General features: G+C 37.4%; 1 long non-coding RNA gene across 1 annotated transcript in view; it reads left to right on the top strand.

Annotated features, from left to right (window-relative positions):
- LOC125827299 (uncharacterized) overlaps window positions 1-14,081 on the top strand; it is a 322,911-nt gene that overhangs the window by 81,434 nt on the left and 227,396 nt on the right. The gene's annotated exons all lie outside the window — the stretch shown is intronic.

The raw sequence follows: 14,081 nt of genomic DNA, 5'->3' as shown, positions 1-14,081 counted from the left end.
AACTGATATCGATAACACATTTTCAGAAAATAATACTAAAATAGTAATTTCTTCATACTGTACAGATAATCAAATGTCAGTTTTGGCATCATTACATAATGCTTACTAAATATAATTATATTTTTACTTATAAATTGTTTCTTCTATCACAAGAACTTAACCCAATGTAAAGAAAAGAAATCCCAAAAATTGAAAGCAAATGGAAAAGGGCTGAATTCTTTTTGATTGGAGGATGACATGTATAAAGAATAAAATGATTTGATTTAAAAGAGAACGATGGAAAGGTATATAATAAGTGTTTTGCACTTTGTAGTATTAGAGCGTATATAAAGAAAAAGGAATTGTTTTCAGTTGGATATGATTAACTAAATATAAGCTAAGCTATTGGAGTGTGAGAAACATACTTAAACTATCATGTATGTGTGTATATCCACACATTCAGGTGCACCTGGTTGTCCACGTGATTTTTATTTTTGAGTTAAATGTCAAAAAACACACATGAACTATCATTTGTTTCGTTTCATACTTACATTATTGAGAATATATACAAAAGAGGACATGTTGATCAAGGACGCTAACTGCTCACCCTTGTCTCCGATCGCCAAAAGTTGTAGAGGATGGCCTGAATGATAACCCTTGGTAGTTCATCCTAAACTCTGCATCTTTTTTATGATGCAGGTCGTAGTACCATCTATTAGCGGTAATCGTTCGTGCCATCCTTTGCAGCTTCTGGGGATAAGAGACGAGGGTCAATGCTTGACATCCTATATAAGCTTATATCCTTCTATATATATATATATATATATATATAGCTGGTCTTTTGCCTTTGATAGAGCTTGTTATTGTCCACTTTTGGGACTTGTATTTTAATATTAGACAGCTTCGTACTTGTGACAATCAAGTTTTGGGAGGGGTTCTATTGTATTTAGATTTTGGTTTGCCTCCGTTTCCATCTTATTCTTTATTGTTAGTGATATTTCTGTCTAGTTCTACCCTTATAATCACTACTTGTAATTCTGGGTATGAGTTGGCTTAGCTACTAGTGGGTTATACTATGTTTCATTACGACCTAGAGAAACTCGGTATTATAGAAAACCTCTCTAATAAATAAAATAATTTGGTGGGACAAGGCCCAAAACTAGCCATAAAAGAAGTCTGAAATAAACAGAGAAACAACTAAACTATATCCCGAATAAGGAGGACTCACAACCTATTGAACTATGAATGAATACTTTGAGCCTAAGAATGATCACTTGTACCTACATTACATGATAAATGTAGCACATAAGAGGTATGTGATAAGTACTATGAAGGTACTGAGTATTTTGGAACAAAAGTAAATAACAAAATGCATATTTATCATAAGTTTTGGGTGGAATCACAACGAACCTTTTAATTAAATGTAAATATAAACTATGGAATATTGTAGTGAAAGACAATAAATAAATATTTCACAAACAAAAATGTATGTATGTGATAATGCTTTTTGAAATCATATTTTAGAGGATGCATATGTGAAAATCATGTTATTTGACATTATATCTATCACTATATATATATATCATGTCTAAGTGAGGAGATTCTCAACCAACATACACCATTTTGCTCATGAGAATCTAGAATGATAGAATCATTGAAGCTCTAGACAAAAATGATTCATAACTCATATGAAATTTGTTTTAAATCCAAATTATTACTAATATTCAAGATGTTTGGGGGTGTTTTGTAGGAAAAAAATATATTATACAAAAAATTTATTCATAAGTATAAAGGAATATGAAAAGTTTCTTAATTAATGGATGGTTAGATGTAATGAGACTTTTCATAAGCTCTTATCCTTTAATTTATCTAACCTAGAAAGGTAAATTAGGTAAGGTTATGAATGATTTTATAAGCTCTTCTCATTTAATTTGTCTAACCAAAAAAGGTAAATCAGATAAGGAAGTGGATGATTTCATAATTAATTAGGTAAGTATATGAATGATTTCATAAACTTTTATCCTTTTATTTATGTAATCTAAAAAGGTAAATGAAATAAGGACATAAACGATTTTATAAACTCTTATCCATTAATTTATCTGACCTAATAGGGCTAATCAGATAAAGATATGGATGATTTCATGAACTCTTATCCTTTCATTTATCTAACCTAAAAAGGTAAATCAGATAAGAATATATAAAATTCATGAACTCTTAATGTTACTTTTATTTTACCTAAAATGTAAAATTAGTTAAGGATATGAATATCCTTTGCGATAATCCTTTATAATATATTATAGATATTATTTTCATTTTTTCTTCGATTGGCATATAATTAATATTCCTATTATGTATATGTAGTGACCAAAAACTAGCTTTAAATTAACAAATTTGTTACTATTTGTGGTCTTGTGGAGAAGTAGCACCCAATACATTATAAAAGCCAAAGTAGTGAGACAATCAAGTTTCACTCTCACTTTTCCTTTTTCAATTGATACGTCTAATATTTACTCAGTTCATACTAATATGAGTTTCATCAGCAATAAAATTGTTTGAAAATTTTGTAATGAATCAACAAAGTATAAGTCTACCCCCCAAACATGTGGGGTTGATGAGTGATATGTTTGTGTTGTAGATTAGGGTCTTAATTCTAATCAAAGTGATGAATGACATGTTTGTGCTAGGAAGTCTAAAAACTAGGGGGGGAGAGGTAATATAGGGATGATGTCAAGGATTCATCATAGTTCTATTTTAGAATCATTGGAAAATAAAAATAGTACTTGTGGTCATCTAATCATTCAAAAATTTGAATTGTGTAAAAATGTTAGATCATCTAATCAATTGGATTTGCCTAATGAAGAAATAGATGAAGATGTTATTTTAACTGATGATGAATTTGATGAGAACCAAGAGTAAAAAGAAATGAATAATGAGGAGTGCAAAAAAAATCGTTGGTTCAAGAAATTATTTGAATGCCTCAACAAGTTGACTATTCATATGATTACTGATCCTAAGAAACAATGGCATTGCCTTGTCTCCAAAGGCGTAGTAGGTGCAATTAAATGGTTCACATGGCTGCACTCATTGATGTCCCATACATAAATAAAATGTGGATCTAGGTACAAATTACATAGAGAGCTTTCTCAACTTTTGGAGGCGGAACTACGTCTGAGGGGCTAAATAAGAGAGGAATACATGTCTTTTAGTAGGAACAAGGTTCATCATATGACAGTTCTTCTTCGTGCATAGTCTATTAATATATTGTTAATCTACAATTTAGTATTTCCATATGGTTATTTGAGTGAACCCTCAAAATAATGAAACTTTATGTCTTTGAACTTATGTTGGTTAATTTTATACTTTACTCATTATGATTGAATTTGTCATGATCAATTGTACATTCAGTTTGTTTGTTCAACATGTTTAAGGATGTTCTAGATAAAGTGTCTATCACTTCAATCTCAAATTTAAGTATTTATAACTTATGAGTATCATGACCTAAAAATGGACGTGATGACACTTGTATTTTCCCACCAAGAAAAGTCAGTCTCAACCCAACGAAAACAAAAGAAATGTGGAAATATAAAATGAGAACAAGATAAAGGCAGAAAACATATTAATTCTAAACAATACCTCAAAACCACGATGTCATGTGTACAAGCCACTTATGAAAATATAGAATTCAAAAGATAAATACAAGTCTCAATCTTTATTTCTCAAGTAGAACAAAGAATTAAGAAAAAGGAAAAGAGGGCCCGACAAGATGACAAGCAAATGCCTCTCAAATCCCTCACGAGCCTCGACTGTTAGAAGAAGAAGAAGACGATCACACGGGTCCAGGATCGAAACCTACACAAGTGTAGAAGCAAAGGGTGAGTACCAACAACATGGTACATAGCAAGCAAACTATTAAATAAAGCAACTAGCTAGAAAACGAATATCGCTAACACTCCAATTGAACCTCCTCAAACTATAACCTTCATAAAAATCAACCCAACCTAGCAATTCTACAATACACAGCTCAGAAGGCCCAATATTCACAGTTCAATCTTCACAATTCAACAATCAAACAATGCAAATATGTCAATCTCAAAGACAAGTAGTTCAGTCACATGCAACAAGTACATCAACCTCCAGTATCAAAAAATTCACGCATAACTATCAAATGCATCAACTCACAATAATCAAGCTCTCGTTGGAACAATTTTCCATTGGCTTTATATCAAATCACTAGCCGAAACTATTTCCCATCGGCTTTATATCAATCGTTAGATGGAACGATTTTCCATTGTCTTATTAAACACTTGCTGAAAATGACATCGACATCTAACACTCCCCAACAAAGACCTCAACATCATAACACTCGCCGACAAAGACCTCGGCATCATAACACTTACCGGCAAATACCTCAGCATCGTAAACCGTCATATGTCTCATCACAATGTTCACATCAATGCAAGCAAGCAATATCACACCACAGGGAAGAGACAACAATTCATACCATTCCAGTCTACCTTCATTCTTTCAAGCATTTCATCAATCAATCAACAAGGGTCATAATAAGGCAATTCCCATCATCATGTTCATCGCATAGAATTTTTCATTTCAACCACTTTTTATTCATTTATGTAACAAGTGAACAATTTAAATCATTAACTTCATCCCCTTTACTTCCAACACACAACCAATGGATCTCAGTAACCGATATAGGTCTGGTCCAACCGCTCACTGCCACAATCTTGGCTAGATCTACCCTAATACCCTCCTTGGACACCACATTTCCCAAAAATTCCACAAAATCAAGCCAAAACTCACACTTTGAGAACTTGGCATAAAACTTCTCTTCCCTCAATCTCTGGAGTACAATCCTCAAACATCGATCATGATCCACCTTGGTCTTGGAGTACACAAAGATATTGTTAATGAACACTATCACAAATGAATCTTGGTAAGGCCACAACACCCTATTCCTCGACTCCATAAACGCTGCAGGGGCGTTAGTCAAATCATAAGCCATCACACGAAACTCATAGGTCCCATAATGGGTCCTAAATGTTGTCTTAGGGATATTTGATGCCCTAATCTTCTGCTCGTGATAACCGGATCTCAAATCAATCTTAGAAAATAGAAATACATCCTGAAACTGATCAAGCAAATCATTGATACGAAGAAGAAGATACTGGTCTTCATTGTCACTTTATTCAACTATTGATAATCAATACACATCCTAATGGATCCATCCTTATTCCTTAAAAACAACATAGGAGTACCCCATGGAGAAACACTAAGGCGAATAAACCCCTTACTTAATAATCCTGCAATTGAACATTCAATTCCTTCAACTCAACTGGAGCCATATGATAAGGAGCAACATATATGGGTTTGGTGCCCGACTCTAAGTCAATAGTAAAATCAATATCCCTATTTTGAGGAAAACTTAGATGATCTGTAGGAAACACATGTACCAACTCTCAAACCACAAGCACATAATCCATGGGATATGGCTCAAAACTAGTATCCCGAATGAATGCAAATGAGGACAAAGACCGTATATCAACAAATCTTTGAGCTCTAATGAAGGAGATAACTTTTGTAGGGTAAGAACCACTAACTCCCATCCACTCAACTCTTGGGACACCCGACATCGCTAAAGTCACAGTCATAGCATATATCAAGAATAGCGTGATGAGGAGAAAGATAATCCATACCCAAAGTAATGTCAAAGTCTGCCATCCTCAAAATGTCAAATCTACCCAAGTATCATACCCAGCTAAAGAAACAAGACAAGATTGATACACTTGATCCACCACTAAGGATTAATTCAATGGTGTAGAAACATGAATAGGCACAAAAATGCGATCAAACATCTTATCAGACCCCAAAAGAAAATAGGTAGACACATATGAGAAGTAGAACCCAGATCAAACAATACAGACGCAACTCGATGGAAAATTGGGACGATACCTATGACCACATCATCAGAAATCTCAGCCTCAGGCCTCCCTAGAAAAGCATAACACTGACCATTTCAGCCGCTTGCAGTCTGAGCAGAACCTCCACATCTACCTTGCGAAGCTGGAACACCCCTACCAAAAGTCATGCTACCACTACTGGTCTTAACTCTGCCTCGACCCCTAGCCCGAGGTGGGGAATCCCTAACTGGAGCAACAAAATGAAAATGTTGAGGTCTTGAATGAGTTTATAGAGGACACTATCACATCATTTCCTCTGGATCCCCACAAGTGAAGGAAGACCTCGACACAGATAACTGTTGTTGCGAACCAGATGCGCTACCATAGCCACCTCATCCAGAACTATAAGATCCTCAGGCTGACTCCCCACTCTCAGTTGCTGGCATAGAATCATGAACCGGCCCATAACGCTGAAAAGAACTACTACCTCGATGTAGACCTTTGTCTCTAGATGAGGCACCAGAAAACTGACTAGAAGAACGGGCCCTCTTGGCTTCCCAAACGTCTTTAAAACCATCAACTCCACCTCTTTATCGGTGCTCACAATGGACTAGAAGGAAGCCCCCTCTCTGGATGCTCCTAACACATAAGACCTGGCGGTTAAAGTCAACCTTCTCACAAATCGACGAACACAATCTACCTGATATGGAATAATAGTCATAGCATGCCTAGAAAACTCACAGAAATTGGCCTTATACTCTATCACAGACAAACTACCCTAAGTCAAGCTCTCATATTTCAGATGACTCTCCTCTCTCATGCTCCAAAGAATAAAGCAGTCTTGGAAAGCATTAGAAAACACATCCCACTTTGTCGGGGGAAATCCAACTGGTTTAGACCTCACACAAATCCTCCACAATTCTTGCACGACCACAAAGTTGAAGTGCAACAAAATTGACACCGAGAGCATCCACCATATCTATAGCCTCAAGCTTCTCATGGTACAAATTCAAGAACTCATCAACATTCTCACTCTTACAACCCTGAAACTGGGGTTGTTTATCTTCTGAAACCTCTCATAACACTACTGATCAGAATAACCTCGAGAGCAATCTGTGCACCAATAGCTGGTGCAAGAATCAGTGGTGGCTAGCCCACTTGAATATGAATACCCAGAGTCGACTGCTGACTAGGGGTATGTTCCCCTACCCTCGTCTAAGCACCCTGTGGCGTACCTATCGCAATACCCTGAGAAAGGTTCTCTAACACACCTAGCAACCTCAACAAAATCTCGTGAAACATATGAGCTCCAAACCCAAGAGAAACCTGATCCACATCAAGCTCAACTTGTGGCTTAGGAGAAGCCTCTCTAGCTCGACCTCTAGCTAGTGCCACTCAACAGGCATGACCTCTAGCCTGTGCTACTCAATGAGCACGATCTCTAATTCGGGACCTACCCCTACCCCTAGGTGGGGTCTCAACAATAGTCTTGGGGACTGCCTCCCTTCTAGCTCTCGAAACAGAAGCTCTAATCCTCGACATCTGCCAAAACAACACGCGCCTACTCAACACTAGTGAGGGTAACCACACACGATAAGATAAGATGAATAAAAGCAAGTTTCCTAACAATATTTGTAGCCTCTTAAAGATTAGTACAAGAGTCTCCATACCGATCCTCAAGACACTACTTAGACTTGGCCTGTACACACATGAGACCTATGGACATGGTTCTGATACCATATGTCACGAACCAAAAATGGATGTGATGACACTTGTCTTTTCCCACAAAGAAAAGTTAGCCTCAACTTAACAAAAACAAAAGCAATTTTGAAATATAAAACAAGAACAATACAAATGAGGAAATCTTATTCATTCTAAACAATACCTAAAAACATGGTTGTCACGTGTACAAGCAAGTGATGAAAATACATAATTTGAAAGATAAATACAAGTCTCAGTCTTTGTTTCTCAAGTAGAACAAAACTTAAAGAAAAAGGAAAAGAGTGCCCACTAAGATGATGAAGCTATCTCTCAAATCCTTCACAAACTTTGTCTGTCACGAGAAGAAGAAGACGATCACATGGGTCCGGGATCAGAACATACACAAGTGTAGAAGAAATGATTGAGTACCAAAAACACGGTACCCAGTAAGCAACCTACTAAACAAAGCAGCTAGCTAGAAAGCGGATACCTCTTACACTCCAACCAAACTCCCTCAAACTACAACCTATACAAAAATCAGCCTAACCTAGCAATTCTACATATATGACTCACAAGGCCCAATATTCAGAGTTGAATCTTCATAATTCAAAATATCAAACAACACAAATGAGTCAATCAGTGACAAGTAGTTCAACCATATACAACAAGTACATCAATCTCAAGTATCAAGAAAGTCACGCATAAGTATCAAATGTATCAAGTCAGAATAATCAACCTCATGCAAGAACCATTTCCCATCGGCTTATTAAACATTTGACGTAAATAACCTCGACATCACAACACTCGTTATTAAATACACCGACATCTAACACTTGGTGGCAAATACGTACCTCAACATCATAACACTCACCGGCAAAGACCTCGGCATCTTGAATCATCACATGTATCATCACGGTGTTTACAAAGAATGCACACAAGCAATATCACACCACACGGAAGAGACAACAACTCAAACAATTCAAGTCCATATTCAGCCTTTCAAGAATTTCATTAATCAATCAACAAGGGTCATAATAAGGTAATTCACATCATCATGTTCATCACATAACCTTTTTAATTGCAACCCCTTTTTATTCATTTAGATGTAACAAGTGGACAATTTAAACCCTTCACATCATCCCCATTACTCCCAATACACAATCAACGGGGAAAGTTGTCACGACCCAAAAATGGACGTGATAGAACTTGTCTTTTTCCACCAAGACAAAGTAGCCTCAATCCAACAAAAATAACAGAAAAACGGAATAATAATAGCATGATACGGAGAAAGACAATCCATACTCAAGATAATATCAAAGTCTACTATCCCTAAAAATGATCAGGTCTACCAAAGTATCATACCAAGTAGAAGAAACAAGACATTATTGATACACTCGATCCACCACTAAGGATTCACCTACTGGTGTAGAAACATGAATAGGCACACTCATGGAAATAGACATCATATCAAACCTATCTACAAAATAGGTAGACACATATGAGAAATTATATCTCGAATCAAACAATACAGATGTAGGTCGATGGAAAACTAGGATGATACTTGTAATCACAACATCATAACTCTCAGCCTTAGCCTTAGCCACCCTAGAAAAGCATAGCACTTGCCATCTCGGCCACCTGTAGACTGAGTAGGACCTCTACCTCCATCCTACAAAGTTGGAGTACCTCTACCAGTAATCTGGCCACCTCTACTGGACCGAACTCTGCCTCGACCCCTTGTTGGAAGTGCTGGATCCCTAACTAGAGTAGCTGAAAAAGAACGTTGAGGTCCTGAATGAGTCTGTAAAGGATAGTGTCACATTATATGACATGGATCCATACAAGTGAAGCAAGATCTCGGCCCAGATAACTATTTCTGCGAACCATACGAGCTTCCATAGCCACCTTGGCTAGAACCATAAGATCCTCAGGCTGAAGGTCCACTCTCAGCTGCTGGCTTAGAAACATGAACCGGCCAACGGTGCCGGAAATAACTACTACCTCTATGCCAACCTCTGCCTCCAGATGAGGCACCATATGACTGACTAGAAGAATGGTCCCTCTTGGGCTCTCCAAACTCCTTTAAGCTCATCAACTCCGCCTCCTTGGGAGTGCTCACAATTGATTGGAAGGATTGCCCCTCTCTAGCTGCCCTAAACACATAAGCCCTGATAGAGAAAGTCAACCCTCTCAAAAACCAGTGAACTCTCTGAGCCTCATACCGAACAATAGTCATAGCATGTCTAAAAAGCTCACGAAAATGGGTCTCATACCCAGTCATAGATAGACCACCTTGGGTCAAGCTCTCAAACCTTAGACGACTCTCTTCACTCACGCTCATAGAATTAAGCGGTCCTAGAAAGCACTAGCAAACACATCCCACACTGTCGTAGGAGATCCAACTGGTCTAGACCTCAAAAAAGTTCTCTACCACTCTCTGGTGTGACAACGAAGCTAAAGTGCAGCAAACTGGACACAACAAGCATCCACCATACCCATGCCTCAAGCATCTAATAACACAAAGTCAAAAACTCATGAGCATCCTAGCTCTTAGCATCCTAAACTTTAATCTTCTGAAACCTCTCATAGAACTACTGATCAGTTGATGTCAAGATAACCTTAGGAGAAATCTATGCACCAACAACTGGTGGAGGAACCACTAGTGCCTGGCACATCTTAACATGAACACCTGGAGTCTTCTCCCCTACTCTCGTCTAAGCACTCTGGGGTGTGGCACACGTACCACCCGGAGAAAGGTTCTCTATCACCCCAAGCATCCTCACTAAAGTCTCATGAGATTATGGACCTCCAAACTCAGGAGAAAACTAGTCCTCAGCAACCTCAACTTGTGGCTTATGAGAAGCCTCTCTAGCCCTGCCTCTGGCTGCTTCTGCTCCACAGGCATGACCTCTACCTGGTGCTACTCCACAAGCATGACCTCTGCCTCTACCCCTAGTTGGGTTCTTAACAATAGGCTCGGGGACTGCCTTTCTTCTATCACTACAAACAAAAGCTCTGGTCCTCAACAATAGGCTCGGGCATCTGCCAAAACAATTGTGGTTACTCAGCACTAGCGAAGGTAACCACACATGATAAGAAATGATGAATAGAAGGAAGTTTGCTAATAATATTTGTAGCCTCTTTAAGATAACTACATATGTCTCCGTACCGATTCTCAAGACTCTTCTTAGACTTGGCTTGTACACATATTAGACCTATGAAGCAGGGGTTCTGATACCATTTTTCATGACCCAAAAATGGACGTGATGATACTTGTCTTTTCCCACCAAAACAAATCAGCCTCAACCTAATAAAAACTAAAGAAAAGCGGAATAATAATAAAAATAAGAACTAGATATAGCGGAAAACTAATTCTTCTAATTAAACCCCCAAAATATGGTTATCACATGTACAAGCCACTAAATACATAAGTATCAAATTAAGAAATAAAAATACAAGTCTCAGTCTTTGTTTCTCAAATAGAAAAAAGTGTAAGAAAGGAAAAATAGGGCCCACCGAATGACAAGCAACTACCTCTTCAAGTCCTTGACAAGCCTCGAGATCAAAGAAAGAGAAAGAGATGGGTTCGAGCTCGGAACCTACACAAGTGTAGAAGCAAGGGGTGAGTACCAACAACACGGTACCTAAAAAACAACCTACTAAATAAAGCAACTAGCTAGAAATTGAATACCTCTGACTCTCCAACCGAAGCTCCTCAAACTATAACATGTGTAGAAATCAGCCCAACCCAACCATTCTACAATACACGGCTCACATGCCCAATATTTCTCAGTTCAATCACCATAATTTAACAATTAAAGGAATAAAATAAGTCAACTTCAAACTCAAGTAGTTTAGTCACACGCCACAAGTATATCAATCTCAAATATGAAGAAAGTCACGCATAAGCTTTAACTACATCAAGTCACAATAATCAATCTCTTGTCGGAACCATTTCCCATCGGCTTTATAACCATTGCCATAAATGACCTCAGTATATTAACACTCGTCGGTAATGACCTCGGTCAAATCACACTCGCCTGCGAAGACCTCAACATAATAACACTTTCCAGAAAAGGCCTCGGCTTCATAGTTATCACATGTCTCATCATGGTGTCCAATAATTAATGCACACGAGCAATATCACACCAAATAGAAGAGACAACAATTACCTAATTCAAGCATATAATTATGCTTTCAAACATTTCATCAATCAATCAATGAGGGTTACATTAAGGAAATTAACATTATCATGTTCAACACATAGTCTTTTTCATTTCAACCCATTTTGTTCATTTAAATGTAACAAGTGGACAATTTAACCCTTCAACTCATTCCTATTACTCTCAACACAGGAGCAATGAAGGAATCATACAAATTCAACTAGAATACAAGGTTTAGGAAGCCACTTTCCTTAAATCAATCAACAATCACTCCAATAGTTGAGTCTTCCCCTTCAGAATCACTTACAAACCCACACAATCTATGCACAAGCAAGTATTCACAATAAATTTCTGAATAAAACAATAGACATATTGATCCTCTTCAAAGGTAGGTCAATCTACACCAAACCCAATTCTAAATTTAAGGTTTGAATCTGAAATTTAATACTTGAAAACATTTCTCAATGCTTTAGGAAATCATTAGGGAAAATCATTTTTAAAAAGAGGACTTAAAACCAGTTCACCAACTTCATTTTAAGTAAGAACTTGGGTTCTTGAAAAACTTCATTATTTACCAATAAAAATCCCATATTTTGATGTTAAAACTCATAACTAATCAATGGAAAAGGAGGTTTAGCATAACAAAATTTACCCAACTGATCTAGCATAGAGAATCCTACCAAAAATCGCCACCAAGGGTCCCTAAAGTTCAAAATTTTAAAAACGGCCTTAAACCCCGCAATGGCAGGCCAAAATCCACCTAGGGCTCTCCAAAGTGACATGGGTTTCGCTTAAGCGAGGCCCGCTAAAATCTTGGGCATCAGAGAAGGAACGAGCCTTCACTTTTGTGAAGCTCGCGATTGCGAATAGGGCCTTCGCAGTCATGAAGGTCAAGTTAAGTTCACCCATTTGCGAAAGTGAACAACACCTCACAAAAGCGAGCTCCTCCTCAAGATCGCGAGATACACAAGAAACAGGCACCAGAAAGAATCTGCCAACTCACAAAACCTTGGAAGGACCCTCAGGATTCATTTGAAACCGCATAGACACAAAACACATATTCAAATCAATTATACTCGACCTTCTGAACACAATGGAATCTTCAAAACACTAATATGAGGTCTCCTCGACTCGATATCTGTGAAAACGAAAAGAAATTAATTCACGCCTAAAAAGGCTAAAATATTCTCGGGACCTCTCAAAATTAAACCAAGACCTCACCTAGGCCTAAAATTATCCTCCAAATCCAACGGAACTCTTCGAATGCTAAACCACGAATGTTGACCAAAGTCAACCCAAAGGCTATATTTCAACAATTTCACAACTTAGGACCTCAAATCATTAAAAAGACCCGGAATTTGAAACCGACAACTATCATAGTAAGATTTGACATTTCGAAACTGATGAAATTGATAAAATTTCATTTCAACACTAGGAACTCCAAAAGACCCCAAAAACAACATTCTTGACAACTTGGCCTTTAAACTCACTAACTTACCAAAATATCAACTTTTAACTCATAGGTCGAAGCCAACTTTTCAAACTTAATCATAAAAGACTCGGGGTTGGTATCAAGAGGGGAAAGATTGTGAATTCACAAAAATTTTCAAAAATGACCGACCGGGTCATTAAAGAAGTACATGAATTCTTCTAGAATACAAGGTTTATGAAGTCACTTCCCTTAAATCAATCAACAAATAGTCCAAGACTTGAGTCTTCCCCTTTCATATCATTTCCAAAGCCACACAACCTCTAATAATCAAGTATTTACAATCACTTGTCGGAAACAATAATTCTCACACCAATTATGTAAAGAAATGGCTCAATCAACTCCAAACCCGATTTCAAATTGAGGTTTGATCCGTAAAACAATACTTGAAAATGATGTTTAAGGCTTTAGAAACTTATTACCGAAAACCATTTGAAAAAGGGATCAAAACCACTTCAAAATCACCATTTTACTAAATTCTTGGGTTCTCAAAGATAACCTAAAATTTCTCATTTCAAAATCTTGATTTGAACACATAAATGCATAAATAATAATGGGTAATTGAAGATTTAGAGTTAAGAATGGTTACCCAAAAGATTTTCCACAAAAAGTTGGTCCAAATTGCCTCCCTTAAGCTCCCAAAACTCAACAATAGTGAAATGGGGGCTTAAACCCTGAAATGGCAGCAAAAAATCTCTCAAGTGTCCCTTAAGTGACCACAAGTTCATTTAAGCAAACCCCGCAAAACTAGGGGTCTCACTTTTGCGAACCAGGCTTCGATTAAGCGACCATCGCTAAAGAGAGCCCTGGTTCACTTAAGCGAACCCTTAAATAGTC

Source organism: Solanum verrucosum, unplaced genomic scaffold (assembly GCF_900185275.1).
Source record: "Solanum verrucosum unplaced genomic scaffold, falcon-dt-bn FXZP01000106.1, whole genome shotgun sequence".
Taxonomy (NCBI): Eukaryota; Viridiplantae; Streptophyta; class Magnoliopsida; order Solanales; family Solanaceae; genus Solanum; species Solanum verrucosum.
This window is presented reverse-complemented; position numbering and strand designations above follow the sequence as displayed.